Source organism: Suncus etruscus, chromosome 20 (assembly GCF_024139225.1).
Source record: "Suncus etruscus isolate mSunEtr1 chromosome 20, mSunEtr1.pri.cur, whole genome shotgun sequence".
NCBI classification, from domain to species: Eukaryota; Metazoa; Chordata; class Mammalia; order Eulipotyphla; family Soricidae; genus Suncus; species Suncus etruscus.
Genome location: NC_064867.1, coordinates 11,199,436 through 11,219,085, shown reverse-complemented (window position 1 = coordinate 11,219,085; position 19,650 = coordinate 11,199,436). Strand labels below are relative to the sequence as shown.

The window sequence follows — 19,650 nt, the reverse complement described above, 5'->3', positions numbered from 1 at the left end:
GGACATTACTTTATGATGTAGTAGTAAAAGTTTCTTGAAGGGGAGCAAGATACAAGGTAGTAAAGGTGTTTGGTTCGTTGCCTTACACATGGCTTACAGCTATGTGTGACCCTCAAAACAAAAGAAAAAATAGATATAGGGCAATGCATATGACATAAACACAGGATAGGATTAAACATAATCTGCACTTTTTTCTAGGAGTCCATATTTTACCCTCTTACTCTCTGACTTATCTTGAAAATTTTATGCTGTTCATGCCAGGTCTTCATTGCCCATTGGAAATATATTTTCACATAATTATGATCTTTATATCTTTTAAGGTTTATAATAAACACGCTTCTTCTTAGACTTTAAAAAATGTGTAATAAAATGAAACACAATTTAATAGAAATTAATAGAAATGTCCATATCTTTAGCTAAAATATTGATGAAAATGCAAAAGAAAAGTAGGAAGAGAAATCAGTTTGTGGTGCTTGAATGAGGTTGAAGATAGAAGAGACCCTGAAGGTTTGCAAAACAATAAAGGATTTCTAAACTCCTTTCAAAGGTGGATGAATAACAAACTACAAGGTGTTGTTTGATTTAAGGTTATCCAAAATGGGCTAGAGAGATAATACAGCAGGCATTTCTTTCTCAGTACCCTGAATTGTCCCCAAGCACTGCCAGGGGTGATCTCTGATTATAGAACCAAGAATAAGCAGTGATGAATGTGTCCCAAAACAACAACAAAAACAAAAAACCTTGTCAGAGCATCGAGTTGATCAGGATACTAGAATTTATACTCCAGCTTAGTGTTCAGCTTCCAAGCTTCTTTAAATATTTAAATTCGAGTTTGAAGGGTACGAGATTATCAGCTTGACTAGGTTTTCTTATGACTTATTCAACTGCTGGTGATTATTGAGGGATTAGAAGCAATATAAAAGCAAGACCTTATTTTCAACTGCACATGCACACACACACACACACACACACACACACACAACAATATTGGTCCTTGCAAAGTCTACTCAGTCAAGTTTTCCTAAACTTTTCCATTTATTACTCTTTGAGAAACAAAGAAAGAGACTATTAAAAATACTCTGATTTTTTTAATACAATGATTATAATTTATTTTTTGGTCATTATATTTTTCAAAAACTTTAGTGTTATCAAACTTTTCTTGACCAGTCCCACATCTAATTTAATCATGTGAATACATATGATGTCATATCCCACCATTTAAGAAGCCAGGAAATAGATGAATATTGCAGATTGAATACTGCACATCAGAAAATAAAATACAATTAAGCAAAACAGCAACATTAAAGACTGAATAAACAAGTCTTTGATATTTGACTTCTTCCACTCACCCAAACCCTGTCCTAGCTCACAGCCTATGTTTGTTGATGGTTGTCCTTGCTCTCTTTAAATGCACCATCCTCTGGATATAAGCATAATCACTTGGTACCACTAATACCAAAATGGGTTGATTTATTTTCCTATTCTGTGATATGACATTAGTTGGTTAGCTTTAAGGATGGAACTTATATCTGATTCATTGTCTTCATTCCCAGGAAAATGATTGGAACAGACAAGAAGCACAGATATAGTTATAATATACATAAATGAATTTTAAATAATAAATAAGATGATGATAAACATCTTTATTTAACTCTCCAACTCAATTTTATTTCTCTAGATTATGCAGGACTCAGAAAAAGAAATGATAAAAATAACACAAAGGGTTTTCAAGGCAGGGAGTGGAAAATGTAAATCTAACTGCTTCTTTTCATAAGGCCTCAGAAGAAGTCATGTGAATAAAAGACATAAATGTCAATGAATGAATTTATTGATGTAACATTGCCTGCTTCTTTTTAAAACTATTTAGCATTAATAATTAGGTAATATTTTAATGCTTTTGCTAACATACAAGAGTATATTGAGATATAGAAACATTATAGTTAGATAATTAATAATAAATAATTAATATGTTTCTCTAGAGAAATGGTTTCTATTATCTCTGGCCTATTGGTGGTCTCCATTTATCTTCTTAAAAGGCTTTATGATTTGCAACTAAAATCGAGAAGAAAGTTCATTTCCTTTGAAACAATTTTCTTTCTGCACATCAACTGGCCCCCTGAGTCTAGAAGCCTTTGTAGAAACAAGTGTGTGTGTGTGTGTGTGTTTGTCTGTGTGTGTGTGTGTGTGTAGCTTGCTATGTACATGGTAAAAATCTCTTTAGTTGCAATAAGTTATATAAGTTCCCAAGAATAAATGTTTTTAAATAACAGAAATCACTGCTATTCAAAACATTTATTTTCCCATCTTAATTTATGTTATTTACCTTTTTCATGTTATTTACATTTTAAGGTTAGATTTCCTATAGATTTAGCAATCACTGATGGGGCACTTTACATATATGCTTTGTTATTCTAGACTTTAAAATTCTATCTTAATTTAGGTCTGGGACATATTAGGGTAAAGTCAACTTACAGAGGAAGATTTGGTCATTTTGATTTGCTCAGGGCCATCGAAACAGCTGTGTAAGCAGCAGGTCCTGGAAACAGTGGGCTCACGACTTTTGGATATAATCCAAGTATCAGCATGACTCCACCACAGGACCTTACTCATGGCCTGTAACTGTTCCTTTGTGGTCATTATGGAAGTCAAAACTCAATATGAATGTCTCTTGAGAAATGCTTTTAATGAACTATAAAAATCAGTAGTCTGAAGAGAAGGCCATTTCTGATTCAGTGATTACACTCATTTCTGCACACCGAAGCCAATTAGGGACCATAGATATGTACTAAGGAAACACAACACTATTGCAATCACGACTGAGTTATGGCAACTGACAAAGCCCATTGCTGAAAGTGGTGATTTCACTATGAAAAACAGAGTTCATTCAGCCTCTGGCACCTCACACTCTTATGTGTGTCCTCCCTATGAACTCTTTAAATGCTTTAATGTTAAGTAGTTGTTTTGAATTCATCGACTTAGTGTTTATTTATCTTTTTCTGGGGGGAGGGTTCTAGAATATTAAGTACATAGACTTAAAAAAAACATACCTTTGTACAGTTTTTACATTCTTTTGAAATAAAATTGTTCTTTAGGATCATTTGAAAACATGAACAAACAATGAACAGACAGACTTTTCTAGAATAATTAAGCTATTGTTAAGTGATTGAATACTTTGGAGATTAATATCATAGTGTACAGGCATGTTGGTAAATTCTAGCCATAATTTAGCAGTAAGACTATTAAATAAAGCAGGAAACTGAACAGTTTGTCAGGTATAAGGCAAATCGTGCATAGAACTCCAATATAGTAAACAAATTAAGCACTGTTTATATATAGACATTGTTGACCTTATTTTTTCTTAATCTAGGATTAAGGTAATAATTACACTATAATTTTAACTGCATATTATGAATGTGTGCTTGATTTTTTTATTACCATTGTATTCACTAATACTAATGAAAGGTGCCACTGTAATTTGGCTCTGTATCTTTATTTATACAAGAGTGGCATTGATTTGGGCTGATAACACATATCCCATTTCCACTAGATTACTCTAAAATTGTTTGACCAAAGGCTATAGGGACATCTTAGGCCAAGTAAAACATATAATTAAATTTCTGAAGAGTTCTCACATTCGCTAGACCAAGATTTTCATTTCCTTGAATATTTTAAACAATTCCCCTGATGAGACCAAAGTGCCTTTCACTCAAATTTAGAAATCCATGAAACATCTGCATGCATTAGCTATAGATGATGAAAACTTATCTACTGAAATCTGTACAAAAGCTTGCAAAAAGAGAAGAAAATAAAAGTTGCCATAAATTCACATCTACCCTTCAGTTAGCTTTGGCAAAGGTAATGTTTCACTTATATGAAAGTAACTTTCAAGTCATTACAACTTTTTACTTAGAGTTAATTTTATCTATACTTGTTCAACAAAAATGCATAGAACTCCTTGACTTCTGTATGTGCATTTGTCATAAGAGAGTTTTCTGACATTGATGTGCATCTGAAATCCTTGGAGAGCTTGTTAAAATGTAGATTATAATGCAAGAGGTCTGGAGAGGTCTGGGGAGGCCTTCAGGTAGCATGTTTTTACAAAGTTTAAGGTCATGTCTGTAATGTTCTATGCATGGAACTATGCAAAGTAAGGTATGAAAGCATGAAAAACCCATGTACAGAGTTTCTTTTGCTGCTTTCATTGTTTTAGATACAACGTTTAGAGACCTACAGGAATCTGTATGCTACATTGTTGATACTCATAATTTTACAATCTTTAAAATGGAATGGTGAACCAGATGATGACTGTGTCTCTAAGTTTGTAGTGGTATCTCCCCCAGGTATCTCACTCCAGGGACAGAGTGATAGAACAGTGGGTAGAACATTTAACTTGCACATGGATGACAAATGTTCCATTCCTGGCATTTCATATAGTTGCCCAAGGTGGCCAGGAGTCATTTCTGAGTACTGAGCCAGGAATAACCCATTAGTATTGCTGGAATTTGAAGTTTCTGAGGTTATATATTGGGATTGTGTGCAATTATCAAAAAAAAATCTCAGAGAGAGAGAGAAGGTTATTAGGATTTTTTTTGATAATTGCACACAATTCCAATATCTAACCTCAGAAACTTCAATGTCTTACACAGTCATTGCTCTTAGATGCCTTAACATCTTGCAGTTTTAAACTAAGTGAAGTAAATTAATCACTGCTCATGAGTATTAGGCATCCAGTAACTTGGTAAGACTTGCATTGGGGGATTCCTTGTATACAAAGTTGTGCAATAGCTGATATGCTGTTTATAAAATAAATTGAATTGTAGAATCTATTTGCTTTAGTTCTTAACTTGGTCCATATGGCAACATCAGAAAACTTTTTCACTTTGACTACAAAATACTTATAACAACTCTGGTTCCATTGTCAGGCTCTACATGTGGTCACCCACATTTGTGACCAGGAATGATCTCAAGAAGAGCCAGGTATAATCTCTAAGGAACATCATGCCCACATTATAATATAATAATTATAGGCATGCTATAATTAGCATCAAAATATATACTTAATAAAATATAATCTCTAAGAAACATCATGCCCACATTATAATATAATAATTATAGGCATGCTATAATTAGCATCAAAATATATACTTAATAAAACTAATACATAGTTAAAAAATATACAGTATATCTATCTTACAAATATAGCCTGAAAACATGCCTAATTTAGATTTGATAAAGAAGGGACTAGAGCAATAGTATGGAGGTAGGGCATTTGCATTACACATGCAGCCAATTCAGGACAGACCTGGGTTCAATACTCGGTGTCCAATATGGTCCCCTGAGCCAGGAGCAATTTCTGAGTGAATAGCCAGGAGTAATTCCTGAGTGTCAGCAGGTATAACCCAACACCCCCCCCCCAAATATAGATTTGCTAAACAAGTTTTATTAATTCATTGTTCATTAACTTGAAAACAAAAAAAGTATTCCTTACAAAGAATGGTAATATATACTGACCCACTGGAGGTGCCAGGATTTACATTGCCCAAAGAGTAGACCCCTTGTAACTCATGTTAATGGAGGTAGGTGAGCTGACCCTACTCCTGGGTGGAACCTGCTCCCTAACAAACATGCAAAAGTCAATGTGGATGCCATCCCAACCTTCAGGAAGCAAGTGACTTCTCCTAGCCAAGAACCCTAGCACAACACATAGAAAATGGCACATTTCAAGCATGAAAAGGAGGAAACAATAAAGGCCTCCAACATCAGTAGAGAATAAAGATGGCCACTTTGATGACCACAAAAGTGTCAATGACCTATTTGACCTCTCAGATAAGAACTTTAAAGAAGAAACATGGAGGATACTTATCGAACTTAAAAATAGATGGCTCAAAATAAACAAACAATATATAAAAATCAAGAGGTCATAAAAGTAAAAATGAGAAAACTCCAAAGAATAGAACTTAAAAACTTGGTAGGCAAAATGTAAATATCACTAGAAAACTTCTCTAACAGTCTAACTGTGACTTAGGACAGGATCAATAACCTGGAATATGATATGCATAACAACTCTATGCAACAAAAGAAATTGGAAAAGAGCCTTAAAATAAATGATTGACAATGAAAAAATCATCAAAGAATGTCAACAGATGAAAAATACAAGTCTCTGATAAACTCAACAGAAACAACATAAGAATAAACAAAGTCCCAGAAACCCAGGAAGAAAATATACATGAAGAATTAACAGTCAAGAGCAAAGGAATGAATGCAACCAAATCTTGCACACTAGAACAGTACCAGTTAAAAGAGATCCAAAGAAAAACACCCAAAGACACATCCTAGTCACAATGATGAATCCCACAGATAGGGATAGAATACTGAACGTTGCAAGATCAAAAAATTTAACTACATTTGAAGGAGAATCCTTAAATTTACAGAGGATGTGTCTCAAGAAACCTTCAAGGCCAAAGGAATAGGTGGAATATAGTGATAAAACTCAATGAAAGGATTGCTTCACCAAGGGTATTTCACCCAAATAAAGGACATTAAGGTTTTAAAAAAGAATACATAGCTTCACAGATAAAGAACAGCTCAAAAACTGCAGATTCAAAACCAGCCTTAAAAGACAAATGTAAGTTAAACTTTAACACAAGACAGACCAATGAATACACCAAACTCCTACATAAATATAATAACACTAAGTCCCATGACAATTATCTCTCTAAAAGTAAATAGACTAAGTGCACCTGTTAAGAGACACAGAGTGGCACAATGAATCAAAAAGCTGAAATAAATGTTGTACTCCCTACATAAACACATCTGAATAGTCAGAACAAACATAGATTCAAAATCCAAGGTTGGAAGACAATCACCTAAGCAAACAACTTCCTAAAAACGGCTGAGGTGGCTATATTAATATCTAATGACAAAGACTTTAGACATAAAATATTTATAAGGGACAGAGATGGACATTTCTTAATAATCCAGGGTTGTGAACAAGAAGAAGAAATTACATTCCCAAATATATGCACACTCAATGAGGGACAAGTGAAATATTTAACTAATTATTGACAAATTTGAAGGAAGACATAAATAACAACACAATAATAGTGGGAGACCTCAACACTGCCCTATTACCTATAGATACATCAAATAGGCTAAAACCTAATAATATGTAATATATGTGTATAATATATAATATATGTGAATAATATATAATATTATACTGGTATACATTTTATGACTGAACCCCAAAGGAAATGGACACACAAACTCTGCTCATGGATTGGCAGGATTAATATCATTAAAATAGCAATACTCCCCAACGCATTGTACAGATTCAATGCAATCCCTCTAAAGATAGCCATGACATTCTTCAAAGAGGTGGATCAAACACTCCTGAAATTCATTTAGAAAAATAAACACTCACAAATAGCTAAAGCAATCCTTGGGAAAAGGAATATGGGAGGCATTACTTTTCCCAATTTTAAATTGTATTACAAAGCAATAGTTAGTGGAGGGAGGACAACACAGGTGGCTGGAATGCCCCTCATTCATTATCATTGTGCCTTAAATATTACTGTGAAAGATTTGTAATTCATTTTGACCACAATAAAATTATTTTAAAAAACAGCATGGTATTGGAATAAAGAAATATCTTCAGATCAGTGGAATAGACCTGAGTATTCAGAAAATGTTCCTCAGGCATACAATCAACTAATCTTTTATAAAGGGGCAAGAAATTCAAAATGGAGCAAAGAAAGCTTCTTCAACAAGTAGTGTTGGCATAACTGGTTAGTCACTTGCAAAAAAGCAAACTCAGACTCCCATCTAACACCATGCACAAAGGTCAAATCCAAATGGATCTTGATATCAGGCCTAAAATCATAAGATTTATAGAAGAACACATAGGTAAAATACTCCATGACATTGAAGCTAAAGGCATCTTTAAGGAGGAAGCAGCACTCTCCAAACAAGTAGAAGCAGAGATAAACAGATCTGACTATATTACCCGAGAAGCTTCTGCATCTCAAAGGAAATAGTACCTAGGATACAAAAGCCACTCACAGAATGGGGCAACCAATCACCTAATATCCATCAGATAAGGGGCTAATGTCCAAAATATACAAGTTACTAACAGAACTTAACAAGAAAAAACATCTAACCCCATCAAAAATGGGGAGAAGAAATGAAGAAACACTTCCTCAAAGAAGAAATACAAATGCCAAAAGGCACATGAAAAAATGCTCCACATCACTAATCATCAGGGAGATGCAAATCAAAACAAAAAGGTGGTACCTTCTCATACCACAGAGGCAGTCACACGTCACAAAGACCAAGATCAATCAGTGCTGGCGGGGATGTGGAGAGAAAGTTACTCTTATTCACTGCTGGTGGGAATGCCATCTAGTCCTGCCTTAATGGGAAACAATATGGAGATTCCTCAAAAAAAAAACCTCGAAATTGAGATCCCATATGATCTAGCTATATCTGTCCTAGGGATATACACACAGTGTTTAAATAAACATATTATTAATGATTAATAAATAAATGGAATAAGTTCACTAAAATGAGTTAGTAGTTAGTTGTAGCAATATCTTTTATTTTCTAACTGTGTAAATTGAAAATAATGTATTAAAGATAGCTACTAATCTCATCTACCTGCATTTTTTCTATTTGATTTGCACTACTAAACTTCTCTATCAGGACCTGAGCAAGAATGTAGTGTAGGGCATTTTTCTTTTATGCAGCTAACCTGGGTTTAATCCCAGCGTTCCATATAGTCCCTGAGCCTGCCAGGAGTATTTTCTGAGCACAGAGCCAATAATAACCTCAGCGCCACCAGGTGTGGACTCAAAACAAAACAAACAAGAAAAACGCATTCTATCTTGGAGCTAATAGTTCAAAAATATTTGAGCAATTGTACAATATGTATTTTTGGCCTTGCATAAGGCAAATTCGATTCAATCCCTGGTCCCTCATATGTCCCCTGAGACTTTGAAGAGTAATCCCTAAATGTAAAGCTAGAGTAAGCCATGAGTACTGCTAGTGAGTCAAGATACCAAAATTGAGAAAAAATATCTAAAATATGATAGTAATTTCTGGCCTTTATTTTGTATTGATACTTGCATGGGTTGTAGTTAATGCCACTAAGAATTCCCTAAAAATCATTAGTGGTAATCATATAAAAATTACATATGCATAGTTTTGTATATTATCGTCATGTCAAGGACATGAGAGTAAGTATAAATAGATGTGAATGTAAATAATATTAGTTTTTTGTGTGGTGAGATTATTCATAATATCATTTCTAACATTTTTATACTTTTCTAATCTGACTTTTGATCTATTTCCTCTTTAATAAAAATACATAGTTAAATTATTAGCAAGTTAGTACTCATATGAAAGAAGGTCTTGTTGGCAGAATTTCAATTTTATGCCATGTTGTATGTATTTTTCCTTCGTATGTTCAACAATAGTGAAAGTAGAACAGACTAAATTCCTTAGAAAAGCATGTGCCTTTTGAACAAATTTCCTTTACTTTCACCAGCAATTAATATGTACACAATAGAATAAAAATCCACCTTCGAAGAAGGGTATATTATGGTTCATTTGTAGGTGCATTTCTATTGTGCAATATACATATTTTTACATCAGAGCAAAGAAAAATATGCTAATAAATTGGGAAAAATCATGTTACTTTAAAGGGATTATTATTGGCAGTAAAATAGGCCTATTTGTGATAAATTAATATATTCGTGGGGAAATGTGTATGTATTATTTTCTTCTCAAAATTACCATTTGTTTATAATAAATTTTATATCATTAAGGCATCAATTATTTATCCAAACTACCCTCCTTCTCGATTGTCAAAAGTCTTCTTACACAGTGAAAGAAAATATAGTATTGACAATGTTAACACCTCTAATTTGTATATTTCTTAGTAATATTTTTCTTTAGAGAACATGTGACAAATGTTTTCTAATAAGTTCTTTTCTTTTTTTTTTTTTTTTTTTTTTTTTTGTATTTGGGCCACACCCGGCGGTGCTCAAGGGTTACTCCTGGCTGTCTGCTCAGAAATCGCTCCTGGCAGGCATGGGGGACCATATGGGACACCGGGATTCGAACCAACCACCTTTGGTTCTGGATTGGCTGCTTGCAAGGCAAACACTGCTGTGCTATCTCTCCAGGCCCAAGTTCTTTTCATTTTTTGTAGCTTTTTAAATTAGAAATAAATTCCTTCATTGAATCACTGTGAGATATGACATAGTTATATAGTTGTCCCTATTGAATATCAGACAATCTATAACACCATTCACCACTGCACATTTCTTGCCACCAATTTCCCTTCTCCCTCCCCTATACCTTTCTACCATCTTCCCCAATCCTGCCTCTTTGACGGACATTTTTATTCTTTTTTTTTTTAGTCACAAGTTTGCAATATTGTTACTAAAGGGATAACACACAAATTATGTTATGTTCTTTCAGCAGCCAGTTCTTGTCCAGAGTGATCATTTCCAACTGTTATTCTCATAGTGGTCCCTCTCTGCTCTAACTACACTCCCCGCTATTTGTGGCAATGTTCCTACCATACCTGGTCCTCCTAAACCTTGTATCCTTTGCCTTTAAATAGTGTTGCCATACTATCTTTATTTAATAGCCCACAAATGAGTACTGTAATTCTATGTAATTCTCTCACTCTGAATTATTTTACTCAACATATCCACATCCATCCATATATATAATCCTTTCTTCCTATCCATTTTCCTATCCATATCTATCCACACATAATCAAATTTCATGACTTTATTTTTTCTAACAGCTGCATAGATTTCATTGTGCTGATATACTACATTTATTTTATCTCCTCTTCTATTCTTGACACTTCAGTTGTTTCCAGATTTTAGCTACTGTGAGAAGTGCTGCAATAAATATAGAAATTCAAATAAATTAAGAATTTAACAATGCTTTTTAAAGACAATTAATGATAGAAAGTCTATTATACTGTTACGTTTGTGAGAAAACTCTATTTCAAAAAATATTATAAAGTTTTACCACCTATTTTTTTTTTGCTTTTTTGGGCCACACCTGGTGACAGTTAGGGGTTACTCCTGGCTATGCACTCAGAAATCGCTCCTGGCATGGAGGACCATATGGGACACCAGGGGATTGAACCTCGGACCATCCTAGGTTACTGTGTGCAAGGCAAATACCCTACTGCTGTGCCACCGCTCTGGTCACTATGATTTCATTTTTTTAAATGTCTTAATATAAAAATAATATTTAATATAAACATTCACTGTTAGTTTTCAGCTTCTATCTATACTTTTACAATTTTGCATGTCCAAGTAACCAGAAACCAATTCATAAAACAAAACTTAACTAGCACTACAACACTCGTCCCATATTCTTCTGCTAAATACTTCCAAGGATGACCACTACACTCACACTAAAACATTATTATAAAATAAAATAATACGATATATTTTTATACACTATACATTTTATCATTGGAGCTTCAATCACATTTTGTTATCACTTGTCATTTTTGTAATGTATGCTATTCATCTATTTTAATAAATCAAATATATAAACCCAATATATAATTGTTACATATGTGGGTAATTTCCAGTTTTAGGTGGATGGAGTTTTCTTTTTATTTGTTTGTTTTTAAGTGTTTGAACCACATTTGTTGGTGCTGAGGGCTCCTTACTTAAGGATTACTCCTGTTGGAATGTCAAAGATTTAGCCTTAGATCAACCTCATGCAATCAAGCACCTCACTTTTACAGCTTTGGCCCTAGGGATGATGAATATATCTTGTTATCAATGCTTTGCATACAAAAGAGGAAGCACTATCTCATAATTTTATAAATTGAAGATTTAACAGGAAATGAGTTTCAAGTTTTTTTTAAGTTTACTACTTATATAAGAAGTATTTATTTATTTATTTATTTTTTAACATGTCCTAGGATAGAATAGACAACCTCAGTAGAATCTGAAGTTAATCGACTTCTATCACTACAGTTACTTTAGCAAACCTGGTTTCCCTCACATCTGCAACAATAAGAAGTATTTAGACTATACTTTGGTATATCTCATTCAGCATATTTTTGTTTCTGTGGGAGAGTCTCCACACTACTATGCCCAGGGTTTAAACTCCTGACTCTGCATTCAAGAATCACTGCTAGTGCTCAGTGGACCAAACACAAGTCAGCCATGTGCAAAGCAAGTACACTACTTACTGATCTACGTCAACAGATTCTAAATTTAACAGTTTCCTGTGTAATAACTGAATTGATATGAATAAAAAAAGCTGTTTCTATTTTTTCTTTTTTTCTTATATATCTTTATTTAAACATCTTGATTACAAATATGATTGTGATTAGGTTTTTAAAGTAAAGAACACCCACCCCTGCCAATCCATTAACAGGGTATTTGTTTCCATTTCCGTGTGTCCTTTCCTATTTCTTGGAGCAGGGCTTTATAGTTTTCTTTGTATAGGTCCTTCACGTCTTTGGTCAAGTTGACTCCAAGATATTTGAGTTTGTGTGGCATTAATGTGAATGGGATTGCCTTCTTTACGTCCATTTCTTCCCTATCATTATTGGTATATAAAAAGGCCATTGATTTCTGTGTGTTAATTTTGTAACCTGCCACATTGCTTTATGAATCTATTGTTTCTAGAAGCTTTTTGGTAGAGTCTTTAGGGTTTTCTAAAGAGAGTATCCCTTGATATCTTTTTCTTGCCTGATCGCTATAGCAAGAACTTCCAGTACTATGTTGAAGAGGAGTGATAAGAGCTGACAGCCTTGTCTTATACCAGAATTTGAGGAAAGCCTTTTAGTTTTTCTTCATTGAGGATAATATTTGACATTGGCTGGTGGTAGATGGCTTCAACTATATTGAGAAAGGTTCCTTCCATTCCCATCTTGCTGAGAGTTTTGATCAAGAATAGGTGTTGGACCTTATCAAATGCTTTCTCTGCATCTATTGATATGATCATGTGAGTTTTATTTTTCTTGTTGTTGATATTGTGTATTATGTTGAAGATTTACAGATGCTAAACCATCCTTGCATTCCTTTAATGAAACCTACTTGGTTGTAGTGTATGATCTTCTTGATAATGCATTGGATCCTATTTGCCAGGATTTTGTTGAAGATCATTGCAATCTGCATTCAAAAGGAATATTGGTCTGTAATTTTCTTTTTTGGCAGCATTTCTGTCTGGTTTTGGTATCAAGGTGATGTTGGCTTCATAAAAGCTGTTTAGGAGTGTTCCTGTTTTTTTCAATTTCATGGAAGAGCCTGACTAGGATTGGTGGTAGCTCCTCTTGAAAGGTTCAAAAGACTTCATTAGTAAATCCATCTGGGCCTGGGCTTTTCTTTTTAGGCAGATGTTTGATGACAGTTTCAATTTCCTTCATAGTGATGGGGGTGTTTAGATATGGAAGGTTATAAGTGTCCAGGAATTTATCTATTTCTTCTAGGTTCTCATGTTTAGTAGCATAAAGTTTCCAAAGTAGTTTCTGATTACCCTTTGGATCTCTGCAAGATCTGTCATGATCTCCCCCTTTTCATTTCTAATATGGGTTATCAGGTTTCTCTCTCTCCTTCTTTATGAATTTTGCCAATGGTCTATCAATCTTGTTTATGTTTTCATTTTTGGTTCCTTTATTTGGTCATTTTCGAATTTTGTGAGCTGCATCATTAAGTTATTCAGGTATGCCCCTTCTTCCTTCCTGATGTGTGCTTGCAAAGCTAAAAATTTTCCTCTCAGGACCACTTTTGCTGTGTCCCATAGATTCTAGCAGTTTGTGTCTTCATTATCATTTGTTTGCAGGAAAGTTTTGATTTTTTCTTTGATTTCATCTCAAACCCACTGGTTGTTCAGTAGCAGGTTGTTTAATTTCCAATTGTTAAAGTTTTTCTTCTGTGTCCCTTTGTAGTCTACATATAATTTCAGAGCCTTGTGGTCAGCAAAGGTAGCCTGCAAGATTTCTATTCTCTTGATTCTATGAAGGTATGTTTTATGTGTCAGCATGTGGTCTATCCTGTAGAATGACCCATGTACATTGGAGAAGAATGTGTATCCAGGTTTTTTTGGGTGGAATGTCATATATATATATATATATATATATATATATATATATATATATATATATATATATATATATATATAATATATATATATATATATATACTAGTCCTTTTTCTTCCATTATCTATTTATCTTTTCAGGGCTAGTATGTTTTTGTTGTGTTTCAGACTGTTTGACCTATCAAGTATTGACAAGCCGTGTTGAGGTCTCCCACAATTATTGTGTTATTATTGATGTCTTCTTTGAGATTTTTCAATAATTATGTTAGATAATTTGCTTGTCTTTTATTGGGTGCATATATGTATGTTTAAAAGTCTGATTTCTTCCTGTTGCACATATCCCTTTATTAGTACAAAGTGTCCATCTTTGTCCCTTACCACTTTTCTTAGTATAAAGTTGGTTTCATCAGATATTATTATGTCCACCCCAGCTTTTTTAAGGGTGTTTTTTTGTTTGGATGATTTTCCTCCAGCCTTTGAATATTGAGTCTATGTTTGCTCTGACTATTCAGGTGTGTTTCTTGTAGGCAGCAGAAGGTTGGTTTCATCTTTTTGTTCCATTTTGCCACTCTGTGTCTTTTAATTGGTGAATTTAGTTCATTGACATTGAGGGAGATGATTGTCATGGAATTTAATGTCATCTTTGTAGATAAGTTTGCTGTGTTTTTTGGTCTCTCCTGTCTTAAAGTAGACCGTTCACTTTTTTCTTTAAGGCTGGTTTTTCATCTGTGAAGTTTCTCAGCTGTTGTTTATTCATGAAGCTATGTATCCTTCCTTCAAACCTAAACCTTAGTCGGGTTGGGTGCAGTATTCTTCTGAGGCCTCTAGATGACAGTTATATTGGGGGTGTGCTTCCTAGGCCTCTGAGGAGAGCTTCAAGTATTCAGGAAAGACAGACAAGCAAAGCAAAGAGTTCCCTTCAAGTCCTCAAGGTCATCCAAGTCACAACAGGAGGGCAGAGTCAGCCAAGAACTCTCTGCAGCAGGCAGGATCGCTGGCAGGAATGCTGATGAAATCCAGTCTTAGGCAGCTGAAAACTGCATGGCCCAAGATGGCATCTGCGCCCTTCTGACTCCCAGCAGAAACCAGCAGGAATCAATGTGTGTACATCCCGACTCACCTCTGGAGCAGGCAGGATGACTGGCAGAAACCAGCTGTTTCTATTGTTATATAACTCTTATAAATAAACTTGTATTCACTGTTTGGGGAATTAGGGTTGTGACAGAGGTTGGTACCCTAGAAGAAGACATGCTAATTTAATTGAGAGTTGGAATTTTCTCAGGTGGACATAGTCAAATTGGTATTAGACAAGGAAATTGAGAGACACAAAGAAAGGATGAAAATTCTTAGTGAATCTTAATGCATATGGGAAGGAAATACTAGACTAATAAGTTTTGTTGGAATTTAAGACTTTCATTTGGGACTCATAAGAATAGAGATTAGAAAAAATATTTAACTTTTGTATATTCTTTTTGAGTTATAGTAAAATATTTAAAGCATTAAATGAAGTTCAGAAATATTTTAAAATAATTTTTATTTTGACCAAAGTGGATTACATATCTTTCACAGTAATATCTTAGGTACATAATGATATTGAATCAGGGACATTCCCACCACCAATGTTGTCCTCCCTCCACCCATGTTCCAGGCCTGCATCCCATATCCACCTCCTTTGCCTTCCAGACTGCTAGAAAGAGTAGTCCCCTCTGTGTCTAGCTAGATGTAGATTGGGTATTGATATTGTTGTCATTGGCTTTGGATTTGGTGTTTAATTCTGATTATTTTTTATTTCTACTCAATGTTCATACTATTTGGTCTTGGTACCCTCCATTTTCCTCCTCAATTTATGAAGCAATTCATAAATTCATTTGCTTCATGTATGTTACACATATTTAAGTGTCATTTTAAAATACATATTTATTTTCTTTATATATAAGTACAAATAACATAAATCTACAAAAAAATCTGACAAATTTATTTATTTAAGATATAACATTTAAATATGTTTTGAACAGTGTAATACCACAAGAACAAATATTTTGGGTTCATCCAATGTATTCCTCAATACATATTGGGAAGGGGTCAGGGTGATAGTGCTGTGGGCATGGTGAGTTTCTTGCCCATAGCTAAATCAGTTAGCTCCTTGGCAGCATACATGGTTCCCTAATACCCTATGTGTGAATGATCCATGTCACAAAGCCAGAAATAAGCCCTGAATACCACCAGATACGCTCCAGAAACAAAAACAAATCATCTTATTGAAAAGAGATTGATGTGTTGATTAAAATAGCTATTGTGTGTTCTTGTACACTTGGGTGCTTTTATATATTTTTAAATTAAATGTAGGAAGATTATTTTAAATTAAATTTTAGTTTGATTTTCTGATGTGTGTCAGGAGACTTGTTTATGTTATATAGTTTTGTATATTTCTCCTTTTTGAGTTATGTTGCTATTTAATAAAGTGGTGGAATTCTGATATTACTTAATCACTAAAATGCATTTTTAAATGTTATGAAGTGCAGAATAATCCCAGACTGCTCAAGACTATCGTTCTTTTACAGATAAATCTTCCTGGGAAAAATGTCATTTAGCTTTTTACTCTAGGTTCTCATTTTATCAATAGAAAAAAGCTGACTCCATTTAATAGCTTAAATGTGATCCAACACTTATGAAATGTATACTTTACTATTTTACATTATTTTTCTATGATTGTCTTTGTAGATTGAAAATATTATCTTAGTTTGGCTTTTGAGTGATATTATTCTTTGTTTAAACAAGTTCTTTATTTAAACACCATGATTACAAACACAATTGTAGTTGGGTTTCAGTCATAACAAGAACGGCCCCCTTCACCATGCAACCTTCCCATCATCAATGCCCCTATCCCTTCCTTCCCCACCCCTGCCTGTATTCGAGAGTCTTTCTACATCCCTCACTCACTGACATTGTTATTAAAGTTCTAAGCGTAGTTATTTCTCTAATTGCATTCACCACTTTTTGTGGTGAGCTTCATATGTTGAGCCGGCCCTTCCGGCCCTAATCACTGGGAATTATTTCAATGTCTTTGTCTTTAATTTTTCTTTAAACCCATAGATAAATGAGACTATTCTGTGTCTCTTTTTCTCCCTCTAACTAATTTCATTTTGAGTGATATTATAATTGCTCTATTTTAAGTAAAATAAAGTGAATATTTTGAACATAAAATATAAAAATTATCATCATTAGTAGGGGTATATTCACCTTTTTTGGGGGGACACACCCGTTTGATGCTCAGGGGTAGTCCTGGCTATGTGCTCAGAAATCACTCCTGGCTTGGGGACCATATGGGGGATCGAACACCAGTCTTTCCTAGTCTAGCGCTTGCAAGGCAGATACCTTTCCTCGACTGCCACCTCTCTGGCTCCTATACTCACTATTTTTATTTCAAAGGGAAAGTTATTTATGTGCCTACATATATTTTACTTTATTTACATTCTAATTGTTTTGCCTGATGACAGCTGTTTTTTAATGTGGTTTTTCATTCATCCAACAAAAATTTATTGAGCTATTTCTGTTTGCAAGTCTTGGGGTAAAAAAATAAAGAAGACCAAAGACTATTCCTAAATAACTCACCTACAATATTAAGTTAGTAAAAGATACAACACAGTGTAGTACAATAAGTAATGAAAAAATATAGTGCTGTATTACTGAGCACTTTCTCAGAGGTTCCCTTAATGGCCCATTGGATGATAACTGGAGAGAAAATAGCTGTTTGGAGGCAACAAATTGAACTTGGAAGAGGACATGGGTAATGACAGAATCTGTGGGGCTGGAGAGGTGGCACTAAAGGTAAGGTATCTGCCTTGCAAGCGCAAGTGTAGGACAGACCATGGTTCGATTCCCGGGCGTCCCATATGGTCACCCCAAGCCAGGAGCAATTTCTGAGCACATAGCCAGGAGTAACCCCTGAACATAAATGGGTGTGGCCCAAAAACCAAAAGAAAAAAAAAAAGAATTTGTGAGGTAGTTAGAATTAAGTTAAGTAACTCATAAAGGGATTGGGAACTGTGAAACAAAGCTTTTGAAGAGCCTAGCTATGGGCTTTCATATTGGGTACTATGAAATGTTGGAAGTATGATCTAAAGAGCTGGATTGCACAGCTTTAATATATTGTCCTAAAAACACAGGCTATACTCAATAGAAATTCTTCTAAGAGTAAACTTAATAAATTCTGCAGAGAATCTATTTTTTTAAAATATACTTAGTTGATGTTAGAATCACAATGGTGCTAAAATGTACTAGATGTACTGCAATTTTAAAAACTTGAATACAATTTTAAGGATAAGTGTCTTCATACTGAAGTCTTCAATAAAAGTACATATACAGTATGTGTTTTACATATATTAATTTTTAATAAATTCTTTAATCACTGTAAGAAATAACAGCTAAAAAGATATTCAAGATTGAGTTTCAGTCATACAATATCCAACATCCTTCAACAGTGTATTTTTAACCACCTCCTATGTCCCCAGTTTTCCCACTGCCTGCCATTGTGACAAATAAATTACTTCTCTCTCTTTGTTTATTTATCTATTTATATACATATATATTACTTTTTTTTTCTTTTTAGGCATTGTGGTTTGCAATATTGCTACTGAAGAGGCATCATACATATCATTTATTTTTTAAGATCAGTTATTGTCCAGAGTATTAATTTCCAATTCTCATTATCACAATGGTTCTTTCTCTACCCTAAGTGCACTACTCCACTATGTATGACAAGCTTCATATAATGGACTCATTTGCCTGGCCCTCATCTCTTGTTTTTTGATATTGATACCATACTATTATACCATACTATATGTTTTATATCTCACAAATGAGTGTGACCATTCTGTGTCTATTCTATTCCCTCTGACTAATTTAACTCAGCATAATAACCTTCATATTCATCTACAATGTTTTAATAAATATTAGTTCTTCTGCATTTTAGGAGAATGATTATGCCCCCCAAAATCTTATAAATGATTCTGGGCCCCAGGACCAAAAAGAGGATTAAGTTTAAAGATAGACTCATTTAATTTATGGTAAGAATAGTACAATAAAAAAGAAAGTAGGAACTTTGTAACCAAATGCTTTGTAGTTTAAATATCAGCATTATGTTAACTTCTTCACTATAAAATTATAATCAAAGATAATATATGTTAAATTTACATTGTTTTGTGTGCCTGGTAGGAACATTTTCAGGCAAGTGTTCTACTAATGAGCTATAGCCTTACTCTACATTTTTATCTTGTCATACTGAAACTTCTTAAATTTATATATTCCAATTTGTTTATATTTCTTCCTGTTTTATTAGCCACTTGCATTAAATCACTGAAGATCCATCTAGATTTGATAGAAAGTATATAATCTTTTTTGTTTTATTTTTAATTTTGGGGTCACACCCAGAGATTCTCGGATTGCTTTTTGTTTTGTTTGTTTGTTTTGTTTTGTTTTTTGGCCACACCCAGTGAGGCTCAGGAGTTACTACTGGCTATTTTATTTATATTTTTCTTTGTTTTTCTTAAGGCTACAT

At 34.0% G+C, this 19,650-nt stretch overlaps 1 protein-coding gene and 1 non-coding gene across 4 annotated transcripts in view; one reads left to right on the top strand and one right to left on the bottom strand.

Moving 5' to 3' along the window:
* RBMS3 (RNA binding motif single stranded interacting protein 3) overlaps positions 1-19,650 on the top strand; it is an 835,235-nt gene that overhangs the window by 208,972 nt on the left and 606,613 nt on the right. The gene's annotated exons all lie outside the window — the stretch shown is intronic.
* Positions 11,955-12,087, bottom strand: LOC125998423 (small nucleolar RNA SNORA66). The gene has a single exon (XR_007491993.1). It is a non-coding gene; the product is annotated as a small nucleolar RNA SNORA66 (small nucleolar RNA).